The sequence below is a fragment of the Oryx dammah genome, unplaced genomic scaffold (assembly GCF_014754425.2).
Source record: "Oryx dammah isolate SB20612 unplaced genomic scaffold, SCBI_Odam_1.1 HiC_scaffold_11232, whole genome shotgun sequence".
NCBI classification, from domain to species: Eukaryota; Metazoa; Chordata; class Mammalia; order Artiodactyla; family Bovidae; genus Oryx; species Oryx dammah.
In genome coordinates, this window is record NW_024080625.1 from 322,918 (window position 1) to 346,998 (window position 24,081).

At 41.6% G+C, this 24,081-nt stretch overlaps 1 protein-coding gene across 2 annotated transcripts in view; it reads right to left on the reverse strand.

Annotated features, from left to right (window-relative positions):
• The window catches only part of LOC120861271 (tubulin alpha-1C chain), a 57,340-nt gene that overhangs the window by 27,150 nt on the left and 6,109 nt on the right, over nt 1-24,081 (reverse strand). The window contains exon 3 of one of the 2 annotated variants that reach the window (XM_040236897.1): nt 1,785-1,847. The exons of the other annotated variant lie outside the window; for it this stretch is intronic. The gene's annotated coding sequence lies outside the window, so the exon portion shown is untranslated. The remainder of the gene's footprint in view (nt 1-1,784; nt 1,848-24,081) is intronic. 2 annotated transcript variants of the gene reach the window in all.

Below are 24,081 nucleotides of genomic sequence, written 5' to 3' on the forward strand. Positions count from 1 at the left end.
ATTCTCCAGGCAAGAACACTGGAGTGGGTTGCCATTTCCTTCTCCAATACATGAAAGTGAAAAGTGAAAGGGAAGTCGCTCAATCGTGTCCAACTCTTAGTGACCCTGCAGCCTACCAGGCTCCTCTGTCCATGGAATTTTCCAGGCAAGAGTACTGGAGTGGGGTGCCACTGCCTTCTCCGAAGGAGTATCACTGCATAAATTGTACACAGTTGGGAAATTTAGAGGTAAAACAGTCTGGTGTTACTCAGGTGAAAAAGTGAAGTGACAGTGTGAGACCCCATGGACTACAGCACACCAGGCCCCCCTGTCCATGGAATTCTCCAGGTAAGAATATTGGACTGGGTTGTCATTCCTTTCTCCAGGGAAATCTTCCTAACCCAGGGATCAAACCCGGGTCTCCTTCACTGCAGGCAGATTCTTTACTGTGGAGCCAGCAGGGAAGCCCATAATTAGCTTAATTTGGCTGAAAGCATTTGGCCTTTTCCAGTGTCTGTTTCTCCCACTTCAAGTCAGTGGGCTGCTTCCTAATCTGAACCCCATATGATTCTTTTGTAAAACTAATCCTCCTACTCATTGGTGTGTGAGAGAGCCCACTAGAGCCAACAATTTACATTTTTAGAAATTTGGTGAGCCAGTTAGACATCGCATTGGCAGCTTGAAATAAGCAATGATGGATGTATTTACATCGTGGAAATTGGTGAATACTACAAATTAGGCTCTCATCTCCACTCCCAGCTGGTTGTTAAAACATTTTCCATTGCCCCTACTTCCACTCTAGTCCAAATCAGGACATTTCTCTTAGTTCTTTAGAACTCTGATATTTAAAAAAAAAAAAAAAAAAAAGAACTTTTTTTTTTTTGGTCTCAGAGCTTGATTCAGTGCTCTCCTCATAGCCAGCCAAAGCCCAGAAGCCCAGCTTGGCTTCTCCTCCCAATTTCAGCTTTCAGAATTACAAAAGGGTTACCACCTCTTAGCCCCTCCAATCCCAATCAACACCTTCTTTTCTAATGCTTTTATTTCTTCGATTAGAAAGGTCCCCAACTCCTGTTTAGCCACACTCCACCCCAGCATCCCACCTCCAGGACCAGTGTCTCCACTCAGCTTCCACCCTCAGGATGAAGAAAGAGTTCACACACCTTCACTTGTTTACCTGTCACAATAAGTCTATGAGGTTATGAGGTAGAAACTACTGTTACCTCTACTTTACAGAAGAGAAAATTGAGGCTCATGGGTTGAAGTAACTTATCTAAAGGCACATGCCGGCCCATGCTGCCTGCAGTCCAGTCTTCCTCGCTGGGATCCTCAGCCTTTCCTCAGGAGGTTGGTTTTAAGGCTCTCATTTCTTAACCACTGTTCTTCTCTCTAAAAACATCCATATGAAACCACTTTTATATCTACAACTTTAATTACATGTTTATTTCTCCAAAGCATCCAAACCTGTAATGATCCCATTCAGTTTTAAGAACGCAATGAAGGAAAGAGGCTGGTACAGAGTTCTAACAGACATGGGCCGTACTCAGAACTCTATTTTTACAGCACTGTAATATTTTGATCCTCTAGTCTGTGTTCTTTTTTCCTTACCCTCCAGCAATTTTTTGTTGCAATACAGTCAGGATTATAAACCATTTAGAAACCCTGGAAGGTCTTTGCTTGTTTCTGATCGATCTAGAGTTCTTCATTTAAAATTACATACCTCTTTGTTTTGGTAAGCTGTGGTCCCTACTGACCTTGTAAATGGGTTATGTGGAACAGCCTGTAACTACAAAAATCAGCTTGCTTACCCTGTTCCCTCAGCAGCTCCGTTTATTTGTACTGAACCCAAGGGACAGAGCCAGGTTCATACACTGGGAAAAAGAAAAAGAGAAGGAGGAAATGCTTTGTGTTCAAAACAAAGAAACAAATTTTATATTCAGGCTGCTCTTTCCCTTTATTGTGCCTGAAACAACTGATAGTAAACCACAGTTGTTTCAAAGAGGGAAAAAAAATAACCTGGAATGTAGGTCACCTAACAAGCTATGAAACCTGATTCCTTGATGCTGGTTTGCTTAACTGAATTGAGGGGATTCATGGCCTCTGTTCAGGCCCAGGGAGCCTGCAATGGACTGAATGTATTCCGTTCCCTGCCCCTCTCCCCCAACCGACCCCGACCTAATTCATATGTTGAAATCCTGACCTTCACTGTAACGGTATTTGGAAGTGGGGCTAAGGGGGAATAATTAGGTCACGAGGTGGAGCTCTCATAAATGGAATTAGTGCCCTTATAAACAGGACCTAGAGACCTCTCTTGCCATTTGAGAGGATACAAGGATAAAATGGCAGTCTACAACTGGGAAGAGTGTCTGCACTGGAATTTGACCATGCTGGCACCCTGAACTTGGACTTCCAGCCTCCAGAACTGTGAGAAATAAATTTCTGTTGTTAATAAGCCACCCTGTTTATGGGATTTTGTTAGAGCAGACTGAACAAAGCCACAGCCTAGCCCCAAGCACATTGTTGTGTGTGTGCTAAGTCGCTTCAGTCATGTCCAATTCTTTGTACCCAAGGACTGTAGGCCACAGACTCCTCTGTCCATGGGATTCCAGTCAAGAATATTAGAGGGGTTGACCCAGGGATTGAACCCATGTCTCTTCTGCACTGGCAGGAGGGTTCTCTACCACTAGTGCCACCTGGGAAGCCCAAGCTCATTGTTATGGAAGTCAAAGAAGATGAAGTACAAGAAAAAGTTCAGTTCAGCCGCTCAGTCTTGTCCGAATCTTTGCAACCCCATGGACTGCAGCACACCAGGCCTCTCTGTCCATCACCAACTCCCGGAGTTTACTCAAACTCATGTCCATTGAGTCAGTGATGCCATCCAACCATCTCATCCTCTGTCGTCCCCTTCTCCTCCCGCCTTCAATCTTTCCCAGCATCAGGGTCTTTTCAAATGAGTAAGTTCTTCGCATCAGGTGGCCAAAGTATTGGAACTTCAGCTTCAGCATCAGGCCTTCCAGGGAATATTCAGGACTGATTTCCTTTAGGATGGACTGGTTTGATCTCCTTGCAGTCCAAGAGACTCTCAAGAGTCTTCTCCAACACCACAGTTCAAAAGTGTCAATTCTTCGGCGTTCAGCTTTCTTTACAGTCCAACTCTCACATCAATACATGATTACCGGAAAAACCATAGCTTTGACCAGACAGACCTTTGTTGGCAAAGTAATGTCTCTAAAGCTTTCTAATACGCTGTCTAGGTTGAAAGTAGTGATTATTTATTAATGCTTAGATAGCAGCAATAACAGGAAAACAACAGAATGGGAAAGACTAGAGATCTCTCCAAGAAAATTAGAGATACCAAGAGAACATTTCATGCAAAGATGGGCACAATAAAAGGACAGAAATGGTATGGACTTAACAGAAGAGAAGATATTAAGAAGAGGTGGCAAGAATACATAGAAGAACTATACAAAAAAGATCTTCACAACCTGGATAATCACGATGGTGTGATCACTCACCTAGAGCCAGATATCCTGGAATGCAAAGTCAAGTGGGCCTTAGGAAGCATCACTATGAACAAAGCTAGTGCAAGTGATGGAATTCCAGTTGAGCTATTTCAAATCCTAAAAGATGATGCTGTGAAAGTGCTGCCCTCATTATGCCAGCAAATTTGGAAAACTCAGCAGTGGCCACAGGACTGGAAAAGGTCAGTTTTCATTCCAATCCCAAAGAAGGGCAATGCCAAAGAATGTTCAAACTGCCACACAATTGCACTCATCTCACACTCTAACAAAGTAATGCTCAAAATTCTCCAAGCCAGGCTTCAACAGTACGTGAACTGAGAACTTCCAGATGTTCAAGCTGGATTTAGAAAAGGCAGAGGAACAAGAGATCAAATTGCCAACATCCACTGGATCGCTGAAAAAGCGAAACATCTACTTCTGCTTTATTGACTATGCCAAAGCCTTTGACTGTGTGGATCACAATAAACTGTGGAAAATTCTTAAAGAGATAGGAATACCAGACCACCTCACCTGCCTCCTGAGAAATCTGTATGCAGGTCAAAGAAGCAACAGTTAGAACTGGACAAGGAACAACTGACTGGTTCCAAATAGGGAAAGGAGTACATCAAGGCTGCATATTGTCACCCTGCTTATTTAACTTCTATGCAGAGTACATCATGTGAAACACTGAGCTGGATAAAGCACAAGCTGGAATCAAGATTGCTGGGAGAAATATCAATAACCTCAGATATGCAGATAACACCACCCTATGGCAGAAAGCAAAGAAGAACTAAAGAGCCTTTTGATAAAAGTGGAAGAGGAGAGTGAAAAAGCTGACTTAAAACTCAACATTCAGAAAACTAAGATCATAGCATCCAGTCCCATCACTTCATGGCAAATAGATGGGGAAACAATGGAAACAGTGACAGACTTTATTTTCTGTGATAAAATCAGATGCAGAAGGTGACTGCAGTTACGAAATTAAAGACACTTGCTCCTTGGAAGAAAAGCAATGACCAACCTAGACAGAATATTAAAAAGCAGAGACATTACTTTGCCAACAAAGGTCTGTCTAGTCAAAGCTATGGTTTTTCCAGTGGTCATGTATGGATGTGAGAGTTGGACTATAAAGAAAGCTGAGCGCCAAAGAATTGATGCTTTTGAACTGTGGTGATGAAGACTCCTGAGAGTCTGTTGGACTGAAAGGAGATCAAACCAGTCCATCCTAAAGGAGATCAGTCCTGAGTGTTCATTGGAAGGACTGATGCTGAAGCTGAAACACCAATACTCTGGCCACCTGATGTGAATAACTGACTCACCTGAAAAGACCCTGATGCTGGGAAAGATTGAAGGCAGGAGAAGGGGATGATAGAGGATGAGATGGTTGGATGGCATCACTGACTGGATGGACATGAGTTTGAGTAAGCTCTGGGAGTTGCTGATGGACAGGGAAGCCTGGCATGCTACAGTCCATGGGGTCGCAGAGTTGGACGCGACTGAGCGACTGAACTGACTGAGACAGCAACAGAATCATTCTGACCTCTAGAGACAAAGATAGAGTAAAATGCAAAGTGGAAGATGCTGTCAGGTTGGGGAGGCAAAGATGAGAATAACAACCTACTGAAGTAACAATTTTATTGACTCCTCCCTGACAAGAATGTAAACTGTCAAAGGCATTATAACTAGTAGGAACTGGGAATTCTGGTTTCTAGTGTGAATAGATAACATGCCGTTTGGTAAGGGCCCTTCCTGTATTACATCTGAGTTTCCCCATTGGCAGTGTGAGGATAATAACTGATCTAAAACAGATCTCTGAATAAGAAGATCCCTGGATTGAGGGTTGGGAGATCTAGATTCTAGTTCTAGCACAACTTACTGAATGGATCTTAGTTTCATCATTTGTAAAATAAAACATAGCTTCTAAGTTTCCTTATATAATTTAGTTTCTTTACATAGTGCCCTGAAAACATAAAGATTTTCTAGAAATGCAAAATTACATTATTCTTTATTTTACACAACATATATTTATCTGGCCCCTAGCTGTGTACTAAGCACTGTACTAGGAATTAAGGAAAAGACAAAGCCTCTGAGAAGATCATATGCATTTGGGGAAGAGAAGTGACATAGGAAGAAAAATGAAATCTAGGGAGGATGCTAGAGAGTAATGAGTGCTGTTTTAGCTAATGTGGCACAAAGGCCTCTCTGACTTGAAGGAAGAGCTGAGCCATATGACTGTCTGGGGGAAGAACATTCCAGGCAGAGGAAATGGCTAGAAACTGAGAACGAAGGAAAAAGCAGCAGAAAAGGTCAGAGAGAGAGCAGAGTCCAGACTGTGCAGGTCCTTAGAGGCTACCATAAGGAATTTGGCTTTTTCTCTGCATGAGGTTGGAAGTCATTGGCCCGAAGTCATGATAAAATAAGACTTTTGTTTTAACAGGGTCACTCAAGCCCCTATGCTTAGAATAGACTCCAGGGAGGTAAGAATGGAAGCAGGTGACCAATTAAGCGGTTACTGTAGTAATTTGAGCAGGAACCCAGGGCAGCAGCAGAGGAGATGATGAGATGTGGCCCGATTCTGGATAGGAGTTTCTGATGGATTGGATGTGGGTTGTGAGAAAACATTCAAGAATGATCCCCCCTAATCAGGGCTTCCCCGGTGGTCCAACGGTTAAGAATCCACCTTGCAGTGCATGGGACAGGGGTTTGATCCCTGATCTGGGAAGACCCCACATGCCACAGGCAACTAAGTCCATGTGCCACAACTACTGAGCCCATGCTCTACTGCCTCAAACCACAACTGGGGAGCCTACAGGCCCTAGCGCTCATGCTCTGCAACAAGAGAAGCCACCGCAACGAGAAGCCCACTCACTGCAACTAGAGAGGAGCCCCTGCTCGCTGCAGCTAGAGAAAACCCATGCAGCAACAAAGACCCAGTGCAGCCAAAAAAAACATATAAAATAAAACTGTAAAACTGTAAGAGTGACCCCAAGGGTTGGGGTCTGAACAATTGGAAAAGTGGAGCTGATACTAAGATGAGTTTGGAAGGAGCAGGTCTCAGGGTGGTAAGGAACAGGAAGTTCATGATTTGCTTTGAACACAGTGAGGATGAGATGCCAATGACACCAAGTAGAGAACTTAAGGGGGCAATGAAATCAAAATGCATAAGAATCCTACGGTGGAAAGGGACCAGGACTTCCAACACGAATCCTCAAGTTCTTACATTAGGGAATCTAGCCTCAGTAGAACTAGGAGTGCTTGACAATAGCCCAGTGGCAGCCCAGTGGCAGAAAAGGATACTGAGACTCAAAACCGTCTTGAGGAAAGAAGTCTAGACTAGAGATGCACTTTAAGACATTTCAAGTATTAACACATTTCAAGTATTTTTTTTAAGTGTATGTTGCTGTTTCTTTCTTTCTTTAGTATTTATTTTGGCTGCCACTGTCTTAGTGGCAGCAGGCAGGATTTTTAGTTGTGGCACATGGGACCTAGTTCCCTGACCAGGGATCGAACCTGGGCTCCCTGTATTGGGAACTTAGCTGCTAGACCACCAGGGAAGTGCCAAGGCCCCATGTATTGATGTGAGACCACATACTGTGCTCCTGTACAAATTGGAACTGGAGGCTGTAAGCCCATTACAGTTTAGCCATCCAAGGAATTTGATCTGAGCTAGTTTCCTCTATGCCTGAGTTAGAACATAACTAATCTGCCTCATTCCCTTATGTCCCAATTTGGCATATACAAACCTAAGATTCTGGACAGTGTCAATGAAAAATTAATCAATCAATCTAAGAAAGGAATGGAAAATTTTACTTGAGCCAAATTTGAGGACCATAACCCAGAAAGCACAACTTAGAAAGCTCTGAGAACTCTTCTGTCCATTAGAAGTCAATGCACAGTTGTATAAGTTTTTTGAGACAGAGGGCTGTACACTAAATGAAATATTACTGACAGTTTACATGATTTGGATCTAGGTGTCATTGTGGTGGGTCATGTGACCCCTTACAAGCTCAAGAAGGAATGTTATCTTTTAAGGAGTTGTCTTGTTGATGCTAGGAGAAGGTTTCTCTTTATGGTTGAGCAGGTATTGCTGCTGATGGGGGAGGTTTAGTCAGTCATGATGTAGATACAAAATGCACAGTGGGAGGGGAGGACAACAGGCAGAAGGACGTTTTTATGTTCAGATTTTTCTTGTCTTGACATAAAATATGAATGTTATTTCACAACAGTTTATAAGTAATCCCAATAGGAGCATCAAACTTTTAGAGGTGTTTACAATGTAGAATTTGTAGAAATTAGTGTCTAATTGGATTGGAGAGTGAGGGATAGGAAAAGGCTCTGAATTTCCTATCTCTGGAGCCTAGGTTGGCAATTATAATAGGAAATACCAGAGGAGGTGGGGGTCAGGGTTACTTCTGTTTATTTATTTATTTTAAAAAGAGGCTGAAGCTAGATTGCTTTTGGCCTTCCAGTAGAGTGTTTTGGACACCATCAGAACAAACAAGTAGGTTTAGTAAGTAAGGGGGTCTGTATCTGGAGCTCAAGAATGATTTAAAGTACCACTGTTTCTATGTGATCAATTTTGTAACCTGTTACATTATAAAAATCAACCCATAGAAGTAGCTCATTGTGCTTTCCACCTTTACAGAGAGACACAGGAAGTGAAGCTAATCTATCACCTTCTTCAAAGACTGGAACTTCTCTGTCTTCAGCCCTCACTGCTGTATGACTCTTAACCATCTTTTACTCCTTTCCCAAGGAAAGAGGTGCTCCCAATTGCTTCTGCATCCTTCAAGCTCCTAGTCTTCATTTACCTGCTCAGTCCCAGCAGATAACCTAGATTCCTATTGTAGTGATAGGATTAAAGGATTCAATCTGAGCTCCAATAGCTTTCATCTCATCCTCCACAAACTGTTTGTCTTTCTTCTTCCTTATATTATCCTCCTGCTTTTCTCACCAAAGTCCCCTCCAATTTTATTAATACTAATCCCACCCACTTGGGCCCTCGTTTATATTCCTGCTGACAGCCTCTGGGAACTTGCTTTATTAATTAACCTGTTTGCTTGACCCTTAATTCTCTTTGTTTACACAAATCACTCCTAAACCACCAAGTGTCATTTCCTGTTTGAATTACTATCCTATATCTCTTCCCTTTTATTCAAATTTGTGGGTTTTTCCATCCGCCCATTTACTTCTTAGCTTTAATAAGTTATCCCCACCCCACTGACCCCAGTGGGGTCAATTTTTCCATTTTAAGCATCCCACCATCCAGTTACCATCTCCACCTTTCCAGTAAGAGAAAACCAATCCCAACAATCCTTCCCCTTAAGGAGACTGAGACGTCAACCTTGCCACCGTTTCACTGTCCTTTACCCTCTATGTCCTCACACCTCTCCTCGCACAGTCCATCACTATAATCTTACACTCTTGCTTACACCTGCAACTCCCTAGTTCCATTTTTTTTGTCGTGTTCACTTAGCAAAACTTCAAGCCTAATTAAATCTCTACCTACCCCATGCCTACAGGCATGGCTGTGGCAGGCTGACAGATCCACTTAAAATTCATGATCACTAACCTCCAGAGGGCCTTCCATTGCTTAGCAGTAATATTGTATTTCCCTAAGTCCCTTCACTTTCCCATTCTCCTAAACATTTTTTTAAACGTCTTCTTCAGGATCCTCAAACCCTCCAAAGTTCTTCCCATTCTCACTCTCAGTTCATAACTTTGCATCTTTATTCACTGGGAAAATAGAAGCAATCAAAAGAGGCTGTCCACAAGCTCCCAATATTATGCTTTCCTTGCTAAAACATAATTTTCAAAAAGTTAAAATCATGGGACTTCCTAGTAGTCCAGTGGCTAAGACTCCAAGCTATCAGTGCATGCGGCTTGGGTTCAATCCCTGGTTGGGAAACTAGATTCTGCATGCTGCAACTAAGACCTGGCACAGCCAAATAAGTATATTTTAAAAAGTTAAAATCATAACATATATATAGAGAATTAAACATGTGCTCAAGATTTACTGACTAAGGAACCAGTAAAATGATAAAGTTGGGGCAAAGAGCATTTAAGGAACAGGAGTTATATTTCATCAGGAAAGGCACCTTAAAAATATTAGAATAAGACTGCTAGGTAGAAACAAAACTGATAATGCCCTTCAAGAGAAAACAAAAAAATCCTAACCTGTGAGGCTATCTTTTCCATAGGCCAAAAACCATTTGTATTTCTCTCGGATGAACACTGTGTGCATCACTGTAAGTTTTCTATAAGAAACAGGATTGTTAAATATCCTAATCAGGACTTCCCTGGTAGTCCAGTGGACAAGAATCCTCCTGCCAATGCAGGGGACACGAGTTTGATTCCTGATACAGGAAGATCCCACATGCTGCAGGGCAACCAAGCCCATGCGCCACAGCTACTGAAGCCGACCCGCTTAGAGCCTGTGCTCCGAAACAAGTGAAGCCATCCCAATGAGAAGTCTGCACACAGCAAAGAGTAGCCCCCGCTTGCCGCAACTAGAGAAAGCCGGTGCACTGCAACGAAGACCTAGCTCCGCCAAACATAAATAAATATACCTTTTAAAAAATCTAAAAAACAATCCTAATCAGTAAGAAATAGAAAGTCTGGCAAAGGTGGCTACCCTTAGAAAATGAGACAATCCCCAGAGGGCCTGCTGGACAGAGCCCAGCTCTTCACTAAAAAGATGCCCGGCAATCCTGTTAGCACAATTTCAAAATTTGGGATAATTCTTCTTAACCACTTACCTATTTGTGATTGTCCCACGCATTCCTGCCTGTCTTCTAGCTTCTGACAATAGACTGTCTATGCTCTTATTCAAGGTCAATATTTCCACTTGTATATGAAAGGCAAAGATATACCCAACTGAATTCAGAGTTCCAGAGAATAGCGAGGAGAGATAAGAAGGCCTTCTTACCTAAAGAATGAAAAAATGTAGAGGAAAACAATAGAATGGGAAAGACTAGAAATCTCTTCAAGAAAACTGGAGAGATCAAGGGAACATTTCATGCAAGAATGGGCATGGTAAAGGAAGAAATGGTAAAGACCTAAAAGAAGCAGAACAGACTAAGAAGTGGTGGCAAGAATTCACAGAACTAAACAATAAAGGTCTTAATGACCCAAATAACCACGATGGTGTGATGTGGATCTGTGCCTAGACCCAGACATCCTGGAGTGTGAAGCCAAGTAGGCCTTGGGAAGCACTGCTACAAATAAAGCGAGCTATTTCAAATCCTAAAAGATGATGCTGTTCAAGTGCTGCACTCAATATGCCAGCAAATTTGGAAAGCTCAGCAGTGGCCACAGGACCACTGCTGAAAAGGTCAGTTTTCATTCCAATCCCAAAGAAGGGCAATGCCAATGTTCAAACTACACTGCACAGTTGTGCTCATTTCACACGCTAGCAAGGTAATGCTCAAAATTCTTCAAGCTGGACTTCAGCAGGAGGTGAACCAAGAACTTCCAGATGAACAAGCTGGGTTTAGAAAAGGTAGACAAACCAGAGATTAAATTGCCAACATTCGTTGAATCATAGAGAAAGCAAGGGAATTCCAGAAAAACACTTATTTCTGCCTCATTGACTACACTAAAGCTTTTGACTGTGTGGATCACAACTAACTATGGAAAATTCTTAAAGAGATGGGAATAACAGAACACCTTACTTGTCTCCTGAGAAACCTGTATGCAGGTCAAGAAGAAACAGTTAGAACTGAACATGGAACAACTGACTGGTTCCAAATTGGGAAAGGAGTACATCAAGGCTGTATACTGTCACCCTGCTTATTTAACTTATATGCAGAGTACATCGTGTGAAAAGCAGGCTGGATGAACCACAGCTAGAACCAAGATTGCCAGGAGAAATATCAACAACCTCAGATACGCAGATATCACCACTCTGATGGCAGAAAGCAAAGAAAAAGTAAAGAGCCTGTTGATGAAGGTGAAGAGGAGAGTGAAAAAGCTGGCTTGAAACTCAACATTCAAAAAACTAAGATCATGGCATCCAGTCCCATCACTAAATGGCTAACAGATGGGGGAAAAGTGGAAGCAGTGACAGATTTTATTTTCTTGGGCTCCAAAATCACTGCAGATGGTGACTGTAGCCATGAAGTTAAAGATGCTTGCTCCTTGGAAGAAAAGTTATGACCAACCTAGACAGCATATTAAAAAGCAAAGCTATCAATTTGCCGACAAAAGTCCATATCGTCAAAGCTATGGTTTTTCCAGTAGTCATGTATAGATGTGAGAATTGGACAATAGAGAAGGCTGCACACTGAAGAACTGATGCTTTTGAATTATGGTATTGGAGAAGACTCTTGAATCCCTTGGACAGCAAGGAGATCAAGCCAGTCAATCCTAAAGGAAATTAACCCTGAATACTCATTGGAAGGACTGATGCTGAAGCTGAAGCTCCAATACTTTGGCTACCTGATGTGAAGAGCCAACTCAGTGGAAAAGAGCCTGATGCTCGGAAAGATGGAAGGCAAAAGGATAAGAGGGTGGCAGAGATTGAAACGGTTAGATAACATCACCTACTCAATGGATACGAATTTGAGCAAATTCTGGGAGACAGTGAAGGACAGAGGAGCCTGGCGTGCTGCAGTCCACGGGGTCACAAAGAGTCTGACACAACTTAGCAACTGAACAACAACATTATATCCCATCCACTTTTGCCCACTCAAGGATTTTACTCTAGTGATTCTCTTTTCTGCCTTCCGCATCAATTTCCCACCTCTAGTCTGTTTTCTTTTAGCATTAAGATCTGCTCCTCCATCTCCAAAACAACCTCTCTTGATTTCACTTCTGCCTGTGGCTATTATCCCATTTTCTCCTTATCATCATAGCAAAAAATTATGTACCACCAATACCTCCAGTTTCCGCCCCGTATTCCTTGAACCCACTGGAATCAGCCTTTAACCCTCACCACTTCTCCAAAGGTCACCCATGACCCCAAGTTTACCAAATCTAGTGGTCAGTTCCCAGTTATTTTACGTAAAATATCAGCATCATCTGACACTGTGGAACACTTCACTTAACACTTTCTTCATTAGGTTTTTTTTCTGGTTTTCTTCCTGGTTGTGATTTCTCAGTCACTATTGTTGTTTCCTTCTTGGTCTCCTAAACTCTTCCAACAATTTATTATTATTATTATTATTATTATTATTATTAGCTGCACCACATGGCATGTGGAGCCTTAGTACTCTGACAAGGCAGCAAACCTGTGGCCCCTGCAAAGGAAGTGTGGAGTCTTAACCACTGGATCATCAAGAAAGTCCCTCCTAAACTCCTAATGTCAAGGGTTCAAGGTCTCCTTTCATTTCTATGTACAGTGACTCCAGTCTCCTGCTTTGAGGGAGGTTTGTGACATTGTACAGGAGGCAGTGATCAAGACCATCCCCAAGAAAAGGAAATGCAAAACAGCAAAATGGCTGTCTGAGGAGGCCTTACAAAGAGCTAAAAAAAGAAGAGAAGTGAAAGGCAAAGGAGAAAAGGAAAGATATACCCATCTGAATGCAGAGTTCCAAAGAATAGCAAGGAGAGATAAGAAAGCCTTCCTCAGTGATCAGTGCAAAGAAATAGAGGAAAACAACAGAATGGGAAAGACTAGAGATCTCTTCAAGAAAATTAGAGATACCAAGGGAACATTTCATGCAAAGATGGGCTCGATAAAGGAAAGAAATGGTATGGACCTAACAGAAGAGAAGATATTAAGAGGTGGCAAGAATATACAGAAGAACTATACAAAAAAAGGTCTTCATGACCCAGATAACCACGATGGGGTGATCACTCACCTAGAGCCAGACATCCTGGAATGCAAAGTCAAGTGGCCCTTAGGAAGCATCACTACAAACAAAGCTAGTGCAGGTGATGGAATTCCAGTTGAGCTATTTCAAATCTTAATAAGATGATGCTGTGAAAGTGCTGCACTCAATATGCCAGCAAATTTGGAAAACTCAGCAGTGGCCACAGGACAGGAAAAGGTCAGTTTTCATTCCAATCCCAAAGAAGGGCAATGCCAAAGAATGTTCAAACTACTGCACAATTGCACTAATCTCACACACTAACAAAGTAATGCTCAAAATTCTCCAGGCCAGGCTTCAACAGTATGTGAACTGAGAAATTCCAGATGTTCAAGCTGGATTTAGAAAAGGTAGAGAAACCAGAGATCAAATTGCCAACATCTGCTGGATCATCAAGAAAGCAAGAGTTCCAGAAAAACATCTACTTCTGCTTTATTGACTATGCCAAAGCCTTTGACTGTGTGGATCAACAAACTGTGGAAGATTCTTCAAGAGACTGGAATACCAGACCATCTGACCTGCCTCTTGAGAAATCTGTATGCAGGTCAAGAAGCAATAGTTATAACTGGACAAGGAAAAACAGACTGGCTCCAAATTGGGAAAGGAGTACGCCAGGGCTGAATATTGTTACCCTGTTTATTTAACTTATATGCAGAGTACATCATGTGAAATTCCAGGCTGGATGAAGCACAAGCTGGAATCAAGATTGCTAAGAGAAATATCAATAACCTCAGATACACAGATGACACTACCCTTATGACAGAAAGTGTAGAGGAACTGAAGAGTTCTTGATGAAAGTGAAAGAGGAGAATGAAAAGGCTGACTTAAAACTCAACATTCAAAAAACTAAGCTCATAGCATCTGGTCCCATTGTTTCATGGCAAATAGATGGGGAAACAATGGAAATAGTGACAAACTTTATTTTCTGTCTGTGATAAGATCACTACAGATGGTGATTGCAGCCATGAAATTAAAGAAGCTTGCTCCTTGGAAGAAAAGCTATGACCAACCTAGACAGCATATTAAAAAGCAGAGACATTATTTTGCCAACAAAGGCCCATCTAGTCAAAGCTATGGTTTTTCCAGTAGTCATTTATGGATGTGATAGTTGGACTATAAAGAAAGCTGAGTGCTGAAGAATTGATGCTTTTGAAGTGTGCTGTTGGAGAAGACTCTTGAGAGTCACTGGACTGCAAGGAGATCAAGCCAGTCAATCCTGAAGGAAATCAGTCCTGAATATTCACTGGAAAGACTGATGCTGAAACTGAAACTCCAATACTTTTGCCACCTGATGTGAAGATCTGATTCATTGGAAAAGACCCTGATGCTGGGAAAGATTGAAGGCAGGAGGAGAAGGGGACAACAGAGGCTGAGATGGTTGGACGGCATCACCGACTTAATGGATATGAGTTTGAGCAAGCTCTGGGAGTTGGTGATGGACAGAGAAGCCTGGCGTGCTGCAGCCTATGGGGTTGCAAAGAGTTGGACATGACTGAGTGACTGAACTGAACACCGATAGATATGTAAGTCACCAACTTAGAATGCTTTTCAGAATTGCAGACCCATATATCCAACTGCCTGTTGGAATTCTCTGCTTAGATTCTTAAACCTAAATTCTTAATCTTCTGCCTAAACATGCTCCTCCTTTTCCCATCTCAATTAATTGCAATGTCATTTTTCCTGTCACCTGGGCCCAAAACTTTGGAGTCATTACTGACTCGTCTTTTACTATCACTCCCATCAGTATGTCAGCAAATCCCATTAGCTGGACCTTGAAATACATCTACTGTATTTCTACTTTTCATTATCTCCACTATAGCCACTCTGAATCAGTGCCACTTTTGTGTTAAACATTTTTAGTGTGCCATTTAAGTCTTATGTAGGTTTACCATATATCTTAAAATTATTTTCTTAATGGTTACTAAACAGATTATAAAATACATCTTAACTCACTACTATCTATTGCAGATTAATCCTAACTTAATTTCAGGAAAATATAGAAACTTTGGTCCAATATAACTCTACCCACACTTTCCTTTGTGCTATAATATATATTAATATTTCAAATATATCTTCATATTAACACTTAATATTATTTATCATATAGTTATATCTATACTACCCAATATATTATTAGGTATTATATTATTTCACATTATGACTCATATAGTGTTATAATTATTGCTTCATACAATTTCATATTTTTAAAAGATGTTTTGTGAAGAAACAAGAAATATATATTTATAATCTTTTTTTCATTCAAGTATAATTGATTTACAATGTTGAGTTAATGTCAGGTGGACAGCAAACTGATTCAGAAATATACATATATATTCCTTTTCAGATTCCTTTCCCTTAAAGGATATTATAAAATATTGAGTACAGAGCTATAGCACTATATAATCCTTTATATTAACCCATTTCCAGTGCTCTTCATTTCTTCTTTTTAAAAATTTTTATTTATTCATTTCTTCCTTTGGATTTGAGTTATTAATACCATCTGCTATTATTTCCCGTCAGCCTGAAGAACTCCTTTTAGCATTTCTTGAGGGCAGTTTCCTCAAAATTGTTTATCTGGGTATGTCTTAATTTCTCTTTCATTTTTGAAGGAAGCTTTGTGGAATATAAAATTCTTGGTTGAAAAAGAATTCTTGGTAGACAGTTTTGTCTTTCACACTTTGAAAATTCCATTCTACTGCCTTCCAGCCTTCACTGTTTCAGATGAGAAATTAGTAATTACACTGATGTTCCATTGTACACGATGGTGGTTTTCTTTTGATGCCTTAAAGATTTTTTGTTGTTTAACAGTTTGCATGCTGTGTTTAGGTTTGGATCTCTGTAGTTATCCTAGTTGGGTTTGTTGAGCTACATGCATGTGTAGATTAATGTTTTCAATCAAATTTGCCGAGTTTTCAGACATTATTTTTTCAAATATTTTTTTCTAACCTTTCCTTTCCTCTTCCATTACATGTATGTTGAGGCTCCGTTCACTTTTGTTCCATTCTCATTCTTCCTGTTCTTCAGTAGATAATTTCTGTTGCTCTCTCTTCAAATTCATTGCTTCTTTTTCTCTGCTATCTTGAATCTGCTTTTCAGCTCTTCTAGTGAATTTTTCAAGTATCACTTATTTCTACATTCTTAATCATTTTTAAATTTTAAAATAATGTATTTTCTTATTGAGTATCTTAATTTATTAATATTACTGTCCTACTTTCTTTTGATTCTTTAAACACAATTTCTTTTAGTTCTTTGAACATAACTGCTTTGATATCTTTGCCTGCTAAATCCAACTTCTGGGGACATTCAGAGTTTTTTGCTTTTCCTCAGAACGGGTCATACTTTCCTATCTCTGCATATTTTATTTGAAAGCTAAATTTTTAAATACTGTATTGTAAAATAAATAAATAAATAAATACTGTATTGTAGCAACTCTGGATTCCAATTTTTCTCCCTCCAGGCTATCTTCTGTGTTTTTGTGTTAACTAAGTTGCTTTAGTTAAAATCAATTAAATCTGTCCCCTTTGGAGGGTATGGCTATTGATATCTCTGCTCAGTTTATTTTCTCGTTTTTACTTTTTAAGTCTGGCTTCCTAGGGGTCATCCCTGTGTCTAAGTAGCCTAATGGTTAGCTAGTGTTCAAACAGAAATTGGCTTCTGTCCTCTGGTAATGGGTGTGTGGGCAGGGGAGCACATTTAAAGTTCAGGCTGTTTTCAATCCTATTTGAGTTTTTACTTTTACTTTCCATTGGGCCCTTTCATAGCTCCTCCATGTACAAATCCTGAGGTCAGCCAGGAGTATGTGGCTATCTTAGGCCCCGTTCTCAGCTGCAAATGTACACACCTCAGCCAGGAATACTCTTCTCCTAACCACAATTACAACCTTGGGTTAGTAAAACCATTGGTCCTCTCCTGCTCCCTATTAAGTGAGCCCTCTGACTCTGGCAGCAAAGCTGCCAGTCCTCACAGTATCCCCACCTTGGGCAAAATCTCCATGGTGACAAGGCTGGCGGCAGGGCTGGAAAATGGGAGCATCCTCAAGCAAGCATGTCACAGATTACCACTGTTATTACTACATTTCAGCAATTGTTCAAACACAAACACTTCTCAGATTATTCTATACCTTTGGTCGATTGTCAGGGAGCTAAAATGGTTGTCCTCATCAATTTTTTCCAGCTTTCTGGTTGCTTTTTGGGAGAGTTGATTTGCCCACCTCCTCACTCTACCACACCTAGAAGTCCCACCCTTCTCAATAAATATTTGAATAATGAGTGACTAAACCCTGTATTGGAGAAGGAAATGGCAACCCGCTCCAGTGTTCTTGCCTGGAGAATCCCAGGGATGGGGGAGCCTGGTGGGCTGCCGTCCATGGGGTCGCACAGAGTTGGACACGACTGAAGTGACTTAGCAGCAGCAGCAGCAGCAAGCCCTGTGTTATCTGTCTTCTACTCTGCCACACTACTGAGACTCTCCCATCAAAAATTATCAGTTGCCTCCCAGGCAGTCAAAAGGCTTTGAGTAAAACAGACATCAGCTGAATTCTAAGTCTGCCACTTAGCAACTGTGTACTCGGGAAGTATATTTATCTTGCCCAAGTCTTGTTTTTTCTTCTGTTAAATGGCTAAAACAACGCCTATGGATACATAATAAGGCACTTCAGGTATAGAGTTCTCCGGTAGGAAGGATAGGACTAGACAGGGATGGGATGGAATGAATCTACCTGGGAAATTTCCATATTATTATTTTGCCTGTTTCTTAAAAGATCTCTCATCAGGGGTCGCTGTAAGTTTTGCGAATGTTTCTGTTGCTGGATTTACGGTTAAATGAAGCACATAGCTGAGGGATGAACTTTCTGAGTTTTCACACTGTCCCAGATTTCTCTTTGCAGAACTTTAAACCTTAGGCCCTGGTTGGTTCATTGTGTTAAATCCATTATGAAAATGTTATTTAAAGCTGTACTATAATTGCAACCTCCACTAATTATTCAATACTGTAGCAGCAAAGTATTATTTGTAAGAATTTGATTCTTTTCATATTTATATCCACTATATCTGGCATTCTAATCAGTAAAATGATGCAATAAAATCAATATCATTAAAAAAATAATACCTATGGTGTTACTGTGAGTAGGGAGGGGTAGGAGTAAGCATCTAGACGAACGTTTCAGGGTTCTTTTCCAACAGTGTTTTTGTTTTTCAGGAAGTCTAAGCTTCCATTCAGATGGAGCCTGGGACTCTTTTGGACCTCTTTTATCATCCTCACACTCAACAGAGACATAACTGGTGAGAATGCAAGGATAATACCATGAAAATCCTTTGAGAGTGCATCTATTATACACAACTGTTAGGGTATCATTATGCCTTATTTATGATGTTCTTTGGGAACTTTTAAAAATGTCTCTCTCTCTGGGAACTTCTGATCACAGTAGAATCTCTAAATATGGAGAGGCTACTGAAATTATTCTCCTAACTTCCTTTTTCCCTGGACGTTTTAACCATTATGTTGATATCTTCTGAAAGACCAACACAATAGATAAACCTGTCTTAATCACAAACTCTCAGCTTTTAGGTATTTCTTCTAAGAACGGAAGAGCACCATCCCCAACCCAATCAGAAATGAAACATAAATTTGGTGGTTCAAGACGGAGAAAAAGGAAAGACTAAATAGAATGCTTGGAATTTGAAATGAAAATAGCATGGCAAGGCTTCCCTAGTGCCTCAGTTGGCAAAGAATCTGCCTGCAATGCAGGAGACCCGGGTTCTATCCCTGGGTCGGGAAGATCCCCTGGAGAAGGAAATGGCAACCCACTCCAGTATTACTGCCTGGAGAATTCCATGAACAGAGGAGCGTGGCAGGTTAAGAGTCGGACATGACTGTGCAACTAACTGTCACTTTTTTTCACTTTCTAAGAACAGAAGAGCATGGTCCCCCCAATCAGAAATAAAACATCAATTTGGTGGTTAAAGACAGAGAAAAAGGAACGACTAAACAGAATGCTTGGAATTTGAAATGAAAATAGCAAGGCAAGACTATCACCATCTTAGGGCTTTACTGAAAATTCAGCTCTTTCTGTAGGAAATACATGTTTAAAAACAATAAAAAACAATTGCTCTTTCCACATGCTTTTATTTTTAAAAACTTATGTATTTATTATTTCTGGCCGAGTTGCGTCTTTGCTGCTGTGAGGGCTTTCTCTAGCTGGGGAGAGCAGGGGCTACTCCAGCTGCGGTGCTCAGGTCTCCTGCTCTGGTGGCCTCCCTAGCTGCAGAGCGTGGGCTCTGAGTGAGTGGGCTCAGCAGCTGCGACACACAGGCTTAGCTGCTCCGAGGCATGTGGAATCTTCCCAAGTCAGGGATCAAATCCGTGTCTCCCGCATTAGCAGACGGACTCTTTACCACTGAGCCACCAGAGAAGCCCCTCCACATTCTTGTAAGGTGATGCCTTTTGGTCCTCCCTTTGCTTAGCCAAGCACTCACTATCGTTACTTGCTTTTGCACCTGTCAGCCCGACTGCCAGCTCTGAAGGAGGGAGTACCTCCACGTTTCCCTGGATGCCAGACACTGCTCCTCGTTCTCAGATGTAGGCAACGACAGTGCTCATTTTCACTACCTCACTTGGAAACCTTCAGGGACTCTTCACTGTCCCTAAAAGTAGTCCACAGGCTTTTTTAAATTGCATGTGCCTATCAGTGGACTAATGTTTGCACATCCTCTGATACACACACACACGTTATTTTTTAATTATTTATACACTATTATACTTCTCGGAGAAGGCAATGGCACCCCACTCCAGTACTCTTGCCTAGAAAATCCCATGGACGGAGGAGCCTGGTAGGCTGCAGTCCATGGGGTGGCTAAGAGTCGGACACGACTGAGCGACTTCACTTTCACTTTTCACTTTCATGCATTGGAGAAGGAAATGGCAACCCACTCCAGTATTCTTGCCTGGAGAATCCCAGGGACAGGGGAGCCTGGTGGGCTGCCGTCTCTGGGGTCGCACAGAGTCGGACACGACTGAAGTGACTTAGCACTAGCATTATACTTCTATTTTCTATAAATCATAACATCTACCAATATAGAGTTTAAGAGGATGACATTTAACAAGTAGAATTTGTAATACTTTTTTTCTGTACCTTTTATATACTCCACTCTGGAGACCACTTTTCTGTAGAATAAAATCCAGGTCTTTTAAAAAACCATAGTCTTCAGGGACTTCCCTGGTCGTCCAGTGGTTAACAGCCTACACTTTCAATGCAGGGGGCCCAACTTCCATCTGCTCCTGGTAAGAGAATTAAGAGCCCACCCACATGCTGCAATTAAAGATCGGGCATGCTTCAAGGAAGATCCCTCATGCTGCAACTAAGACCTAGCACCCAGCATAGCCAAATAAATAACTAAAATAACAATGAAAACAGAAACACAGCCTTCAAGCTGGGATCTAGGTACCCTTAGGGTACACAGCATAGATGGTGTAAGAGGCTCCATTTCCAGATTCTGAGCTACCAAATGTGTCCTCTCCTGGAAGTGATCTGTCGGGGCATGGCTGATATGGAGCTGACTTCTCTTTTCCAGCCTCCTCTTTCCAACTGTTCTGACCCTTCACAAGAGAAAGGCACTCCTCAGCTACCCTGAACTCTGATTTGTTACCAAAGGAAGGGATGATTTGAGAATGTACTATGCCCGAGGCAGAGTCTCTTGAGATCCTGGTAAGAAATGCCAAAAAGGGCAGCGCCTTATTTCATCCCCTGAACAGATTCCCAGCAACCCTCTGTGCCCTGGACAGTGACTGTCTTAGAATTCGAAGTCACAAGTGAGGTGCTGGAAGACTTTAAAGTAATATAGTGTTCTTAATTTAAAAACAGAGCTAGGGGCTTCCCAGGTGGCTCAGTGGTAAAGAATCTATTCGCCAATGCAGGAGACACTGGTTTGATCCCTGATCCGGGCAGATCCCATATGCCAAAGAGCAACTAAGCCTGTGACCACAACTCCTGAGCCTGTGCTCCAGAGCCCAGGAGCCCAACTACTGAGCCCACGTGCTGCAAATACTGAAGCCCACACACTCTAGAGGCTGTGCTCAGCAACAAGAGAAGCCACCGCAATGAGAAGCCAGCGCTCTGCAACTAGAGAGTAGCCCCTGCTCGCCACAACTAGAGAAAGCCCTCACAGCAGCAAAGACCCAGCACTGCCAAAAATAAACAATTACCAAAAATTTTTTTAAATGGAGGCTAACTTTTCCTAATAGAAAATAAGCCTGCTTAACTGCCTAGTTTGATCATGTAGACCAGTTTTGCCAACGTAGTGGTATTTTTCATAAGGGAAATGGGCTAGCTCTGTGACTCCTCCTTGCTGATGAAAATACATGTACAGTACTTATCTGATAGAGAATACATCAGAAACGTCATCATTAGCAACTATTTCAACTTCTGATAACCACTGCCTTAAACAAACATTCACAATATTCGTAACCACCTCAGACTCTTTCCCACCTAATCTCCTCTTAGCCTTTGCCTTTAATTTAAAAATGGAGCTAGGGGCTTCAGGCTTTGGCCAAACCACACTCAGGCTGCTGGCCATTCTTCCAAGTCTATACCTGTGTGTGTCCACGTTAGTCCCTCCATCAGAAATACCCTTCCTTGTCATCTCTTTATGCTGAATTCCTATCTAATTATCTGCTTGATCTGAAGCACTAATTAGGTATTGAGGATGCAAAATAAACATAATAATAGCCTTAACCCTGTCTTCACAGGATGTAAGAGTCTGTAATGGGAGACAGATAAGCAATGACAATATGCCACGACAGAGCTATGATGGGGAACCACAGGGTGAAGGGAGCTCAGCAGGGGCACCCTCCCTTCACCTGGGAAGTCAAGGAAATCCTGGAGGAAGTAGCCAGAAGGACAAGACCCACTGATGAGCAGGAGTTAGCCTGACATTTTGCAGGGAGGGAGGAGAAGAAGAGTGACTGGTGCTGAGAGAACAACCGTGAGTTGAACTGACGTTGTTAAGGCAAGTCCTCTGTGAAGTCAGGATTTTCATCACAAGAGACACACTTACCCAGCTCTAAGGTCCAGATAGACAGTTCTACTAAGCTCAATCTGTTTCATGTCTTTGAACGAAGGATCACATTTCTCTCAAAAACCCAATTTAGAACAGGCTGAAAGTCAAGGGAGAGGTCATCTCTAGAAAAAATTTCCCTTGTGTGTTTTTTTTTTTGCCAAACAAAATATTTGAATCCCAAGCTCAACTGCTGGGGGAATGGGTAGACTTTTTATATTGGGTTCACCAGAAATAGTGCCCAATGAATACTCTTGAGACATCTGTGAGGAAGGCCAGGGCAGGTTGTACATGTGGCTCTGTTCTGAGGATGCAGGCACCCTCTAAACAAACAAGTTAATGAAAGAAGAAACACCATAGAAGAGAGAAATTCAGTTTCTAGGGACTGCTTTGTGCCATGCACAAGGAAGGGACCATGAGGGCTTAAAGTGCCGGGGCCTCAGGGCTCTACCTCCGCTGCCCTCCTGCACTGTTCCAACCCAGAGACCATGAAAGCACCTTCACCAAGAGACGCTAAGTTCCACGGCATGTCACCACTCACTCTACTGATTTGTTATAAGTTGTTTATTTCTATTAAAGACTCTCCTCAACAAATGCCATAGTAGAAGCAAGGTCTAACATGCGGCATCAGCCATTAAATAATTCCTCTACTGGTGACAATCTGACACCCAATAACTCTTTGTTAATTCAAAATAGAAAATATACTGAATCTTCTCTGATACAGTCCTTTCTTACAGCATCACAGTGGAGTATCATTTTATTTCTCATCCTGATTTCCTAGTTTATTTTCTTCCAGCATCCGGTTGGAGGGTTAACATTTTCTCTGTGACACTATTCGCTATGGCAGTAGAATCAGGTAGGTCTCATACATGAGGGCTTAGATATACAAGCACCAAAGGATGTCTCTATAAAACACTGACTGCATACAAAAATGACATGACATGGACCCCAAGAACTACATCACCAGTTAGGTTCCAACAGGTTTATATTGTTGGTAAAGCTACTTCATCTTTTTCAGGAAACCCATTATGAGCTCATCCCAGAAAACAAAAACTCACTTTTGTTAGAATGTTATTATCAAGCTCTGGAGGGTGAGGACTATGATAACACTTTCCTATTACAAATGTTTCCTATCAGTGACACCATATTTTTCCAGATGGGTGGGCCAACTGTATTTCTGCTCTAAATCCTGCTTTCTTCCAGTTCCCCAGGAGTTTTTTGATTGTGGCCTTTAACAAAGTTCCCAGCAATGGTAAATTGAGGTTTGTTTTGGAGTATGTATATAAATGTGTTTGCAAATAGGTTTAGATCCTGGTGTGGAAAAAGCCTGCAGTCTCCTAAATAGAAAAATCATCAAGTAAATCAGAACTGACTTAAGAGTTTGGAAAATAGTAGTGCGCCTTAGTGACCTTGTATCAAACCATGGCCAAGGCCACATTCCAAAACATCCCCACTCCCACATTAATTTAATTTCTGTCACCCTCTTCATCTTTTAAAATTCCTTCCATTCAGCAAAATCAGTTCCATTCAACAAATACATTGTGACTTGTGCACCTTATACCTCCTCATGTGCACTGATGGAAAATACGGTTTTAGTTTTCAGCGTTGCACCTGAGAACATGGCAGGCTGGGGGCTGGGTAATGAAATGAATTAAGCCTCCTCTTCTCGGGAAGCCCCAGGTTTTCCTAACACCCATATACCATATGCCAGTTCATTTAGGCCGGAGGACTCCTCAAAACTGA